This window comes from Squalius cephalus (genome assembly GCF_949319135.1).
Source record: "Squalius cephalus genome assembly, chromosome: 18".
Lineage (NCBI taxonomy): Eukaryota > Metazoa > Chordata > Actinopteri > Cypriniformes > Leuciscidae > Squalius > Squalius cephalus.
In genome coordinates, this window is record NC_137139.1 from 17,536,838 (window position 1) to 17,549,680 (window position 12,843).

At 38.2% G+C, this 12,843-nt stretch overlaps 1 long non-coding RNA gene across 1 annotated transcript in view; it reads right to left on the reverse strand.

The window, feature by feature from the left end:
* Positions 1 to 4,948: 4,948 nt before the first annotated feature.
* LOC307145871 overlaps positions 4,949 to 12,843 on the reverse strand; it is a 42,227-nt gene continuing 34,332 nt past the window's right edge. The window contains exons 2-3 of the long non-coding RNA XR_013819011.1: positions 11,055 to 11,227; positions 4,949 to 6,086 (exon numbers count right to left, since the gene is read on the reverse strand). This is a non-coding gene — a long non-coding RNA (uncharacterized lncRNA). The remainder of the gene's footprint in view (positions 6,087 to 11,054; positions 11,228 to 12,843) is intronic.

Genomic DNA, 12,843 nt, shown 5'->3' on the forward strand with positions numbered 1-12,843 from the left:
CCCCCTCACCACCACCAGCCCCCTACCCAAGGCTGGCCCCCAAGGACAAGCTGTGTGATTGGCCACCATTGGGACAGGAAATCGAAGAAGAGCGGAGAGAAAGAAAAGGTGTGATTTCACTAGCTAAATTACCCACGGGACTGATGAGAGAAACAAATCAGCGAGTGAGAGTCCAGCATCAAGAAGCCAATATCACAGCACATCTCTTAGACTGAAATATGAGGCGATCCTGGAACAAAATACAGCGTTTCTGTACATTGTCATAACTTACACGGCCAAAAAATAAAGCATCATTGAGCAGGCATAAAATAACTATCTGGAAGGGGTTTTTTCCACCCTGTCGCTTTGAGCAAATCACGAGTGCTCAGGCTATCAGAGATAAACACTGGTGCGCCCTGAAACATGCCCCAATGTCAAACAACCAACCGGGATTTGAAGCAAGGTCACTCCAGCTCTCCTTTCAGCTCCCTCTCTCTCTCTCTTTCACACCCTCCTTCACTCTGTCACTTAAATGCTTTGCAGTAATTTCACTGTATCAGAGCATCTTTCTGTAAACAGATAAATGATAACCTATCTGGCTCTGTTCAGAGAGATAAGACTTTCATCTGTCTCCTCTCTCTCTTCAACTCTAACCTATCTTGCCACAAAACATTGGTGGTGGTTGAGGAGATTCCCCCCTTCCATATGTGAAGCGCTTTGAGTACCCAGAAAAGTGCTATATAAATGTAACGAATTATTATTATTACTAAAACTGACATTTCTGTCATCTCGTTGTCTAGTCTACTAACAATGTCCACATCCAGTCTTGAAAATTCCCACTGCAGATTCATTTCCACCACATCTCAAATTATGATATTTTGTGGTGGAAATGTCAGTGATTTTTACATTTTTGGAAAGAAATGGCATACTTTGTGAGGCTACTTTCATGGTATTGTTGTACCTTAAATATTCACAATTAAATAATATTTGCACACTTATCAGCTCGACTGAAAAAGATTAACAAAAACATTGTTCAAATGGTATCACTTGATATTTCTTTATTATATTCACACTTCACAACTCATTTAATCTCAAACTCTGATTTACATGGTTGTTTCACTGGTAAACAAATTTTGAAGAATAATAAATAAATAAATAAATAAATATGTTTTTAATATGTGGTTAAAATGATGGCATAACTGACACCCATAATAATAAAAGAATTATAGAAATTATTTGAACACAATAAATATTAAAGTCTTTATTTCACTATTTGTTTAGATCAGTTAATGCAAAATATCTACTTGATTTAAGACATTTGCATATTTTTTTTATTGGTCACATGACATGCAGATGAACAATCAAAATATTTCAGCTTTTTTAGTATAGGCTAAGCGTTTTGATTTAATTTAATTTGTTTTAATATTAATTTATTTTTTTATGGTTTAATTATTCGCTTTTTACAACCCCTTTGATGTTCCCGCACAAATCCTAGTTTGGAAAACCCTGGTTTAGATAATTATAGTTTATTTCATATTTTAAAATTCAAAGCCTGGGATAAGAGGAAAACAATACAATGTATTCATAAATGGAATGAGCAAATATAAATAATGAAGGCATGATAGTAAAAATCAACCACTGGGACATAAAAGTCTCCAAGAGATTAAGTAGCACCCTTAGAGGGGTCTGAAACGACACAAGTGTGAGAGAATCATCCCAGAATTTCTATTTGGGAGTACTATCCCTTTAAGGGTGGCTTTTCAAAAAAAATATTAAAGGCAATCGCGCTCTCCACAAAGCTCCTTTTCTTAGAAAAGCAGCTTTGCAGGGTTGTCAAAGCAGTGCGCATCTGCAGTGCAACCCAGTTAAAATCTGATGCTTCAAACCAGCAAAGGTCTCAAAATAGTTTGCAACGATGAGACAATACAGCAAGATTTTCACTCAACCTCCCACTGTTCTTCCCTATTGTTCTTAAAGCTGCAGTCTGTAACTTTTTTGGGGTAAAAAATTACCAAAATAAATTTTTGAGCAAGTACATAACCAGCCAGTGTTCAAAACTATCTGCTTGCCTTAGTTCGATTCAAAACGGTAAGCTTGTAATAATGCTTTTAATTCCAGTGGTACTGGTGGATTTCCGCGGGAAATTTGAGCATGTCTTTGTGTCATTACGTCACATCTGTACACATAAAGAATGAGTCTCGGCTAGTAGGCTATATTGCCTGTGAGGATGTTAGAGGTGGAGATTTATAGCCTTTTCTCACAGCACTTGATATAATTAAACTTATCAATTTGATGGCGGATCCAGAAAGGTTCAAACGACAATCATCAGTGACAACTGGAGATTCACCCGCTGAAAAAAAATGCAAAAGACTTCATTCGGACTTTGGAGTGGCTAGAGAAAAAAAGAGACTGCAACCGGGCCCATGCGAAAACAAGGTTAAATATAGGAAGGGCTTTTGAAAGGTGGCGCGAACTCTGTGTTTTGAAGGGGTTCAAAACGGACGCAGAGACGGCTTTTTTTTCTGCTGGACAGGTAAGACATTTCAATGGTTCAATTATGTAACAGTAGCGCACTTGTTCGCTTAATTCATACAGTTACGGAGTACTGAACTACAGGTAGTCCTAATACACATTAAATGTAGTCACGCAATGCTGATGTTGTTAACAATAACAATTTGAGAACAAAGTATAATTTTGCACGGTTTGGCGTGATATGATAAGCGATCGTTAGATTTAATCAGCGCGATTTACTGCAATGCTTTTTTCCCTTAGTTGTCAGAACAAAAGTGGATGTTACTTACTTGTTCAGATGACATTTTCCGGTGAAAATTCTTATGTTGGTCATACTTCCAAAAAGTAGAATCTGTGATTCCGAATGACAGGATCCACACCGGCGCCGCGACTGACAGCCGCACATTCTCCTCAAAACATTGGATTCATAACTGCAATTGCAGATTTTGAACAGAGATGGCGACAAAGAGGAAAAACTACGGACTGCAGCTTTAACAAATGCTCTCCAACTTGATCTCGGTTTCTCTATGTTCACCCCACTCTCTTTTCCCCTCTCCCTATCACAGACACACACAATCACACACATGCTTTTCATATGTAAATCTCCTCGTGAAGCATCCAGTCTGAGCGCTGGTGCTAGCGTGCTAAATCATTAGCTCCACAGTGACAGAGAGTGCCTCGTATCATTACATCTAATTAGAGCCTTTCTGTTTCCTATCAATTAACAGAGCAATTAAAACCACTGTGGCATGATTACCAACTAACTGCTGACTCAGGGGCAGACATGGTAAACAATAGAATCTGTGGATACACGTGCAAAACAAACAAACAAACACACACAGTGTTGATGTTAGCATGATAAACAACTTAGCGTACCTACTCAAATGCAGCAGCACATTAAGGAAGCCATTTGTATTATTAATAAACTCTGATTCCACAGTGTGAGTGGATAATGTGCAGGGTGACCATTTGCATTAGAGCTCAGTCTGAAATAAAGATGGAAACGTGGAGTTAACACATTTAGAGAGAATCATTTTCGCTCGTTCACATCAATAACAAGCACGAGAACAAATTTACGTGTGCAGGGCTGCCAACTCTCATGCAGTTGCGCAATTGACACTCTTCTCACGCATTATTACTACTAGTTACAGCACAAGACATGCATGAACATCAGGGTATGTTGAAAGAACCAGTACGACTTACTGAAATGTATCATGTCTCTTGCAATCACACAATCGGTTTCAGCCGCAGATAAAACATCTTGTAAACAATGTCACCTAACATTATTTACATCAGAAAAATGAGCATAAACAGTTAGCGAGAGAAAAATACTCTAGTAGACTTTTGCACAAAAAAGCACATTATTACTAATTCAATATATTTTTACTCTAATACCATTATAAATTCATTATTATAAAAACGGCCTTATAAACAATTGTGTACAAATCAGTTGTTAATACTGAGCGGCCTGGCCTCTCTCATAGTTTACAAATATCCAAGTATATATATCAAAGTGAATCGATATTGAATCAAAATGATGATTGTTATTTTACAATTGATGATTATAAAATATAAGTACAATATTGTCAAATGAAATATGTAAAAACAATGTAATATTTTTTTTAGGCCAGTATTGTCAAAAAAACCAATTCTTATATCGATATGAATTAACATTACATTTGAATTATGAAAAATATAGTTAATTTATATAAATGCATATAAATATAATTAAAAATGTGCTTTATAATTTAAATTATATATATATTTGTGAGTGTGTGATTAATATTGACAAAAATATTAATTATAAATAAAAATGTCCTGTATATAATTAAAATTGTGTTAATGTGTGTATTGTAATATTATATAGATGTGTAATTATATACTATTGTATTTAATTGTGTATTTTAATATGAATAATATTATACAATATCATCTATTTCAAACACCAATATTGTGTAATAAGAATGTCAATATTTATGATTGACAGGGATATATTGTTACATGTCTGTTTGTTTTTGGACTCTATTCTTTGTTTCTTTTGTTCAGTTTCCCGCCATTCATTTGTTCCCATGGTAACCCTCCTCATTAGTTCTTTTGGTTCAGCTGTGTGTCAATTATCTTGTCAATCAGTTCCTCCCTGTCACCTGTGTATATAAGTCTTAGTCTTGTATTGTCTAGTAGTCTGTCGTCGTCTTTGTTGGATGGTTGTTTTTGAGTTTCTCTTCCTGTTCCTTGAGGGTTTTGATTAAAAGACTATTTCCTGGAATCATCCTTCGCCGTGTGCTTCAATTGACACAGTCATTCTGTAACATATGTAATATTAGCAAGTATTAAATAGACATTTTCCATGAGGAACCAAACCTACATATATTTTCTAGTTTCCATGACTACTGGCTATACTGCTTGTGGACCATGATGCTGTGCAACACCATATTGACAGGAGTGTGCTGATTTTTTTCCCTTATTTATTTATTATCAAAGAGAGTTTCTGTAAATCCAGGCCATATTTATACAATTCAAACACAATTCAAAACCTCCTAATATGAACTGCACTGAACTGTCTACATTGGACACTACAACATACAAACTTGACAGAGTTGTTAAAAAACACTGTTAAATGTACAGAGCTGTGAATGTGTGAGTGTCTTAGTGTTAATAACTGGGTATGCTGTGAAACTATACTGAGTGTGTGTGCTCATACGAGTGTGTTTGTGTGTCAGTGTTGTGTGCAAATTCGATGTGGCCTCGGGGTAGGGGGGGTATGATTCAGCACCAGACACTTGGCACGTGCCTTTCCCCCTCACACACACGCACACACTAGTGCGTGCACAATAAATCCTCTTCCCCCTGAGGAGTCGTCCGAGGGAGTGATGTGGAGGAGGGTTGAGTCAGGTGGGGATGAACATCCCTCCCCCACCTCTCCCCTCACCACATGACCCACAAAATGAGACAAATAGAGCCGCTTCCCTCACTCACTCTCTCTAATTATGTTGGGGAGGTCAGAGATCACGTGTGGGGGGTTGAATCTGAATTTTCGGGTGTCTGGGGTGAGATTTGGGGTGGTATTACATTTGGTATGCAGATCAACATAAGCGTGGCAGTTCTGTGTGCATCTGCGTGTGCTTTCTGCAGGGGTCACCGGCTGTAACGTCTACGTGCGCCAGCAGGCCTGGGGAGGGACTAAAGGTTAAAAAGGTCAAGCTCCTCATGGGACTAAGACTGCACCTCATCATGCAAACATGAATATATATATACAAACTAATACAGACAAATGCGTCTCTGCTATTGACCTTCGCCCTTAACCAACCTTGAACCCAACAGAAGGAAGGCAATCATCCGAGTTTTCGGGGTGGACGGTTTGGACTCCATTTGGTCCGTTCAGATCTGTGAATGAATGTTAGGAAGTGGTTTCGATCTCTTCATGGATGCCGTGCTCTACGCTGGAGTACACTGTCACCAGCAATAACACTCTCAGTGGTGCTGCGGTAGAGCTTCACAGGTTCATCTGCTCGTGACACACTTCCACAGAAGCACCGCAGAGAGGAGGCACTGCCGAGCCTCTTTCAGGACAGATCCAGAATCAGATCGTCTCAAATCTGCAGTATGGGAGGAATATATAGATGTTAGGACTTCCTACTGTTAATCACCTGAACCTGATCGGGATGTGAACACGTTTTTGTGTCGGTCCATAAAGAATTCTTTATCCATTAGAATAATCTTATGGATGTGGCACATCAGTTCATGCACATCTCAAATCAAAATTATTATTTTTCATTGTAACATAATCTGGTTAGAGTGCTGCCACAATGCTAGGGTATTTAAGGGGGCTGCCAGGGTGTCACTAAGTGGTTTTTATTGGGTTGCTATGTGGTTGTTTAATGCAAAAGTCAAGAGATCACCTCCAAGTACTAGATATTGCTTCAATTGCTGCATCAATGTAACCGTATGGGATTTTTTCCACTTGTTTCGTTGTCCACCAGGCAAAAAACATGAATCAGATTAATTAGTAATATTAAGAAATTAAGTAATATTGCACCATGTGTTATTATACTTTATATAAAACACACACAATGTTCTGTACTTCAGTACCAAATTGGCATCAGATTTTGAAACACTTATGAGAGATATCACAACCTTGTCTTCACCTCACAGCAATAGGCTGCCGCTTTGCATTTTTCACCTCTCATTTCCATAAACTTCAGCATTTTCTTCAACTTTCACCACATACTCCGCACTGTTGTCAATCCCCCAATCCATTGCACAAGCTAGTCACCCAGATCCCACAGACCATGTAAAGAAAATGTCCAACTCCACTCACCCCACGCCAATGGACACATACGGTTGGGTTAGGGGTTTGATCAAATCCTTAATTTAGAGTATGAGTAATAGTACTGATGCTTAACATATTAAGGAATACTAATTAAAGTAAAACCAATCAGTGGAGAACTAAATTAAACTCAGGTCAGTGAATTGGCATGCCTGTGCTAATTTAAAGTAATCAAGAGATTTGTGCTGCTCAAGCTGGAACGAGTCCAGGGAGTCAGCAAGAATATTACTGATGACATACATCTCTCTACAGCAAGCTGAGAATATCCTTGATTTGGTGTTTAAGGGAGTGTAGTATACACACAGTGAGAGAAGATGAGTGTGTGACAGATGGTCAGAGCTTTTGGCAGCACAGCGAAGCGAGTGCGCGAGTACGTACCAGCACAGCAACCACCAAAAGTATTCTTTAGGCTGAAATTCCCCTTATCTGCTCATAATCATATTATACGCATCAATGATTGCTCCTCTTTATTTACTGTAAAATGCATTATAGCCTACAGTTAGTTCCATTCCTCAGATTTGATTGGTGGCGAATTACACAGTATAACAGCACTGGGATGTTTAACTGTTTTTAATACACAGTTTCGTTTTAATATACATCTAAATACCTGTTTCGCCCCATACTGTTGTGATGGGGGGCGGGGGGTGTTTGTCACCACCTATACGAAACTGCTTGCTTGCACTCACACTTTGCACTTTGACTCTGAGTGGAAAAGTTCCGGTCTGCACTACACCAGCAACGCTAAAAATTTAAATGCGAACCGGCCCACTTTGAACATTGATAACATATATATTACCTTTGTCTGTCTCTAAATCTGCACTAGATTATATTAAGAGAAAGAAACATTGTAAATACACAAACCATTTGGAATTCATGAGCTTTCTCTTAAAAACCACACAGATAATTTACATCATAAAAAGAGAAAAAAAGAGAAATCCATCCCACTCCCAGTCTTCTGGATTGACACATTGACATATACAATTGTAGAATACACTGGCACAATTACAACAGAGCTAAAAACCAAAGAAACCCCCAAAGACTGGTGCATAGCACAGCTGCTAGATAACAGCCAGAGAATGCATTTCCAACTATAGTTGCAATTCCTCAGCAGCATTTTTGGGATATTTCTCAAAACCTGCATGGAGTCTCTTTAGTGAACCTATAATAGTATTTTGAAGGGTCACAGGTTCCTCCATTTAGTAACATTAGTGATTTATAGACACAAAATTGCTACATCAGTCACTTGAAGCAGTGCCCCTAAAATCAGCAGTAGCTTATAAAACAGCCTTGAACTGTGCTGACAGAAAGAAGGGCAGAAGAAGACTTTCACATCACCCGCGAGTTAAATTATTAGTACTGCCAGAAATACAGGTTGATCTCTCATCTTGCCCTGCTCCTCTGTTTATTCACTTTCAAACCATCCACCATTTTTTCCTCTCACTCTTCCTCTCACTGTATTAATGAGTGTGTTGTGGGTGCATGTGAGATGCAGATATAGTCTACCAGACAGGCTAGTTGTCATCTAAGAGTAAGAGACACTGGGGGACATTGACAATTTCTTTCACTATTGGGAAATACACGTCTTTTTCCTTTTTCCTGAAAATAAAATCAGCAAGGATGCATTCATTTGGTTAAAGTGACAGTAAAGACATTTAAAATGTTATTAAAGATTTCTATTTCAAACTTCATACGTCACACGGTTTTTGACACAAATGTTAAGCAGCACAACAGTTTTCAACATTGATAATAATAAGAAATGTTTCTCGAGAAGAATGATTTCTGAAGGATCATGTGACACTGAAGATTGGAGTAATGATGCTGAAATTGTAGCTTTGCATCACAGAATTAAAGTACGTTTTAAAATAGATTCAAATAGAAAATGTTGTTTTAAATTGTAATAATATTTCACAATATTACTGTTTATACTGTATTTTTAATCAAATAAATGCATGTCAGCTCCCGTTGACTGTTAGAATAGGGAAAATAGTTTCAATTTAAAGTCACTTTCGACAGCAGAAGAAAAGTAGTGAATAAGCGCAAAAAACTAAATAAATAAAAAGAAAATAAATGAAAGAAAACAGTCAATTTTAAAATATAAATAAAAAATAGATCAGCAGATTGACTGTGTCCTCACACCTCTACTCTCGCCTTAAAGAGGCCAGCTCACTCACATCTATCAATGAACATTAACATATGCACACGTTATGATTCTCTGCTTCTGTCCATCAGGTAAACCTGAACAAATCAGCAGTAACTGAGAAAATGCCCTTCTGCATGTGATCTATTAGGGAGGTATACTGTAGATCTCCAAGCGAACGTTAAAGCAAATTGGAAGCGTTTCAGGTCTCTCTGGCAGTCGTATATTAAGGGGGGAACAGGGGGCGGGGTGTGCGGCCCTGGGTTCTCCCTAACAACATTACAATGAAAAGAACAGGCGGCGAGGAACGACATTGTCATTAACCTCTGCCGCGAATGTAAATCAACGCCCGTTCACGCAAATTACCCCAATTCCACACAACCCTTCTCCAAAGACCCAGCCAGAAATCTCCCGGATAAATGACGAGGGGCCGTGGAGGGAGTGTACGTGCTGGCCTGTAAATGTCTCCATTGCTAATACGTGTTTATTATTCTCTTGTTTCTTTTTAGATTTGTCCTCCAGCACTGTTTTACGCTTGAATTTACGATTGAAATGCATCACTATGCAGTACGCCTTATCAAAATCGAGGCTGAAACAATCGCATAAGGCAATTTTATATCATTACCCTCATCATCATCACCCAGAACACAAACATTATATCATCAGATTCATTATGCTCAGAGTGTCTCAAGCCACATTAGCGGCGAGAGAAGCGTTTATTCCGCATTGACAGTCGTGATGGATGGACAGCTGCTGTCTCTGCGCGCGCTCGGTCGGGACGTCGACATATTGCACGTCATACGGAAAGGTAACAAATTCGCCAGGACGGCTTGAACCATCTGTCTGTGTGTCCTCGCCTGAACAAAGGGGGTCACCATGAGTCAGGACGCTCTGCACCCTCCTATTGTCCTAAATAACTACAGCTGAAAACAATATTAAAGCTACATTTTTACAACAGTTGTACATTAGTTCTGACAATACGCAAATTCAAAGCAGAAAGTTTGCAAACGCTGTATGAAAAATTGGTCATTTGGGGATGTAGACAGAACACAAGCATACTTTGAAACACTGTGAGCTTTATAATTGGACAACACGCGTAGAAAATGGAGGCAGTTGTGTGGGCCCGTGCGCACAAAAGCAAATCAAAATTTTCCAGCGAGCACGATAATCCCTGCACTGTCCTGAGGGAGAATGTCTCTCTCTCTCTCTCTCCTTCTCTGTCTTTTGAATTCATGTGAGACTCATAACCATCTGGCTGCCGAACAGATTAATTTTTGTTTGAATTAAATATGATCGTTTTTGAATCATTTTGTAGCTCGAAGAAGGCTACCTCCTGAGAACGAAAGCGTACAGAGCCAAAATGATGACAGGATTTAATTCTTTATTCTCTTTTAGTGGATAAATGTCACTGAATTGGAGCACTGGACATTTACAGTAAGTCCTCAGTGGCGAGGACATACATTGAACCGGTTTATTTAAATATAGGACAAAAAATAGCCAATGCATTTAAAAATGTTAGTCCAATAATTTGAATATGAAGCTTGATAAAGGAACACACACACAAATATAGGCCTAGTGTAAAATAAATGAAAAACCATCTTTGTTATTGGCAATATTTTGGAAGCACGCCTCCAAATCTCAAATACTGGAGCCATGGGTCGATATTCAATTATGGTTTCCGATAATAAAGATAAACCAGCAGTCAAAGCTCGGCTTAAAGCAGCCAAACTCGCTCTCACACCACCCCACTGTTCCCAAAATATAGCTCTCCTGTAGTTCTTTCTATCTCTCTATTCATTTCTTTTGCAGTGAAAACCAAAGAAAAGAAGAGGAAGGTCAAATACCTGAGAGAGAGAGAGAGAGAGAGAGAGAGAGAGAGAGAGAGAGAGTTGATCAATAGTGAATTTGGTGATGTTTTTTTTCCTGTGATAGCAGCAAACGGTCGGCTGCAAGAACGCTGTTATTCTTATACTATACAGTACGAGTACGTTGTGTGAGGGTTAATTTGTGTAGGATAAATCACAGGTGTGTGTGTGCGTATGTGTGCTGATACTTAGATTGTGGGACATGAGTGTTTGGAATGGATGTATGTGTACTCACTTCTTTTTTCTCTCTCGGTCTCTTGGTTCTTCCACCATTTTAGAGTTGAGCGCTGCTCTCTGCATACAGTATCACTGCTTCCTTATTCAGGACCAATCAGAGTGTGTGTCAGATTAGGATGTTTAATCCTGGTGTAATCCCTCGTCTGGTCCACCGGGTGCAGATAGCAGTGACTGTACAGACACACAGATGATCACAGAATGTGAAGAAAGAAATTACTAAATCATTCAGTCCAGTCAAATAAATGTTAGTGCATTTTAACTTGCACTTAAAAAAATGCACAACATACAACTGTGTCATGCCACATTGTGAGATGGATTTAATCAACTTTTTTTTTTTGGTTACATTTTTTGTGAATTAAAATAGGTAAAGCTCCATATATTGGCAATGTTGCACTGTTGAGACTGCTAGAGACTTCTAATTGGTTCCCTAAAATGGACTCATTAAATTGATAAAAAAAAAGACAGTAAAGAATTAAATGTTACAAAAGATTTCTTAAAATAAATGCTGTACTTGAACCATCTGATGAACTTTCTATTCATTAAAAAATCCTTAAAATGAATGACATTTTCCACAAAAATATTAAGCAGCACAAATGTTTCAACATTGATAATAAGAAATGTTTCTTGAGCAGCAAATCAGCATATTAGAATGATTTCTGAAGGATCATGTGACACTAAAGACTGTATGAAATTAAAACATTTAAAAAAAATCTTACCAACAGTGCATATATATACAGCAAATAAATAAGAAATATACAGCATACATAAAAAAATACAGATACAATATAATAATATTTATAAATAAATATATAAACATAAACAAAGTTGCAGTGAGCATGGCATATCAAATTACAAAAGTGCAAAATATGGTTGGGAAAAATGAGAGAAATAGAAAAAAACTAAAAAGTGCCTTAGCTGGCATTGTGGAACTCATCTTCTCTCTTATAAAAATAAACACCTATAAAAAGTGTTGAAAATGCTAAAAGAAAAAAACCTTCCAGTCCTTTCCATAGCATAATATTATGTTTTTTTTTCTTTTCTTTTTTTGGAGAAAATGTTATTGCTTTAATTCCCTGCTCTTTTAAAGACTCAGGGTCACAAATATATGGCTTTTTACAAATGTATCATTACAAACAAAGAGACTTAATGACCGCCTGCACCACAGAATAGACCCTCTGCAGGGGGGGCAGGTGTCTCTTCGCTGGGGTGAAATGTGACATTTGGAAACTTAAGGGGGGAGGCGAGAACAGGGAAACGCAGATGGCAGTTGTGCCCTGACCTCTGACCTCTATGTCCAGCCGAGGCTTCGACAAACGCATGTGCGTGTGTGTGTGTGAGTGGATAATTAAGTCTGAGTTTTCCGATCAGCAAGATTACGTCTCGCTCTGAGGAGGCAGTGAGGGACACTGGAGATCATGTCACCTCAGCATTTATATGGTGAAGGACGTCACTAGCGTTTATACTGAGTGACACACACGTATGCTACTTCTATAAAACAGGAAGAGTCTTTTGTTCATAAAGAAATTACCTTCTTTCTGTCTTTGGGTGTGTTTCAATGTGTTTTATTCACAGCTCATATGCTACTGTATAAATACACATGAACCAATCAATGAGTAACTGTTCTGTGACCTGCTTACTCACACAGACATCATGAGTGGAGTTTGGAGACCAGAAAAAAAAAACATGAATTGAGAGAGACAGACATACCAATAAGATTACAAGCGTGTGAGGGCATAGAGATGAACAGCAGAGTAAAGATGAGATAAAATGAGCAGGCGAACACAATC